This window comes from Pteropus vampyrus, unplaced genomic scaffold (assembly GCF_000151845.1).
Source record: "Pteropus vampyrus isolate Shadow unplaced genomic scaffold, Pvam_2.0 Scaffold240, whole genome shotgun sequence".
NCBI classification, from domain to species: domain Eukaryota; kingdom Metazoa; phylum Chordata; class Mammalia; order Chiroptera; family Pteropodidae; genus Pteropus; species Pteropus vampyrus.
In genome coordinates, this window is record NW_011889021.1 from 2,253,279 (window position 1) to 2,255,490 (window position 2,212).

Here is a 2,212-nt window from a genome sequence, read left to right on the forward strand (position 1 = left end):
GTCTGCATCTACCCCATTCTGAAATAGCTAGATGATGTTTTAAAAGGAACATTGGTAAATTAAAAGAGGTCCAGAGAAAAGGGATAAGAATCGAATCACATAAAGAACCTAGGATATTTAGCCTGCATAAGGAAAGATTCACAGGAGGAACCCAAACAAGAGCGTTTTTCAAAAGTTTCAAGTAGGGGGCACAAATTTAAATGCCTACAAGAGCAACAGAAATAAATTATAAATTAATGATGTGGACTTGGTGTAGTAAAAAGTCACAGCTCAGCTCCAACTGTTTGCTATTCAAAATGCCAGCCCAGCATTAATAGAAATTCACATTTTTTAAAGAAAATTAAACCACAGTGTTCTGGAACCAATTCCAAATTGGTGGTGTGGATTCCCACATCAGCAATAAGCCATTCTCTGGCACCAGCTGGTATCCTACATTTCAACTCAATTCTGACACTATTTACCTGAAGATAGCATCAGGTTCCACAGGTTAGGCAGGCACTCAAGTCCTACAAGACTGCCCTCTGCTTCAGATGCCAATCACTGACTCATGGGTTATAGACTGGAGGTTTCCATGACTCTTTCCTTGAACTTCAGATGCCAACTGCAAATCCAGGTTGTCACCTGTACTTCTGACTGGCTATAAATGAGATTTCCACAATACCCTCCTAGAGTTCGATTAACTGGCTAGAGTGGCTCACACATTCAGGAAACCCGTTTACTAAGTCACCGATTACAGAAGATATTAAAGGATACGAACCAACAGCCAGATGAAGAGACTTAGGGCGAGGTCCTGCACAAAGGAGCGTTTATCTTTATGGACTTAGGAGCTGGACTTTTGGACAGGCTTTGTTTATTGACCTGGAAACTTTCCAAACCCCTCCCCTCCTTTTGGGGTTTTATGAAGGCTTTAATTACACAGGTGTGATGAACTCATTGGCCACTAGTGATTGGTTCAATCTTTAGCTCCCTTCCTTTCCCCGGAAACTGGGGGATGGGACTGAAACTTCCAACCCTCTATTTATGATTGGTTCCCCTGACAACCAGCCCCAATCCTCAGGTGCTTTCCAAAGTCACCATATTAACATAAAACCAGGTGTGGTGGAAAGGGGCTTATTATGAATAACAAGAGACCCATTTCACCTTTATGGATCTCAAGTGGTTTTTTCAGGAATTGAGGACAAGCAACTACTCTAACAAAAGATGCTCCCATTGCTCTTATCCTTCAGGAACTTCCCGAAGTTTTGGGTACTGTGAGCCACGTAAATGGATGAAGACCAAATACATATGAGAAATATATTTTAGTCATCTGAATGACCAAATATATATTTATTATAAATCACAATATTGCAAACCTTTTATTAATCATTACAACATACAATATTAGAAAAATATTCAGTATTATTCATTTAGTATAGATGCTCATCTGCTTTAGAAGACAATTTATAAACGTAATTCTTTTACATTAAAAATGAATGCAATGGGTAAAATTTTTAACATTTGTGAAATATACAGAAGAGTACACAGAAATATACACAGCAAAATAAAATATTATAAAGGAAAAACCATTATACAGCAAACATTACTTTCTCTCCAGAAGCCCTCACATGCCTCTTCCCAATCACAATCCTTCTTCCTCCTGCTAAAGACAGCCAATCACCTGACTTGTTTGTAGGAAATGTCTTTCACCTCCTGGAGTGAAGATTTTCAAGTATGCATGTAATACCCCAGATTAACAATTTTCTTCCAGCATTTAAAGATATTATGCTGTTTCTTCTGGCTTGCTATTCTCTTGTGAAGTTAGCTATTAGTTTTATTGTGGCTGCTTTGATTTTCTTCTTACCCTACATGGCATTCATAGGGCTTCTTGAATCTCTGGACTTGATACCTTTCATCAAGTTTTGGAGTTTTGGAAAATTCTCAACCATTAGATTTTCAAATATTAACCTTTGTCCAATTCTTTCTCTTTTCCTGCTCTGGGTTTTCAAGTACAATATGTTAGATCTTAACATTATATCTCCTACTGTTGCCTTTTAAAATATATTTTCCATCCTTTTATCTCTGTGCTTAATTCTAGGTGGTTTCTTCACTATACATTTCAGCTGTGTCCAGTCTTGCTAAGTTCATCCACTAAGTTCTTAAATCTAGTTTATTGTTCAGATTTAGAATTTCCATTTGATTTTTTAATGATATTCAATTTTCTGATGAATTTCTC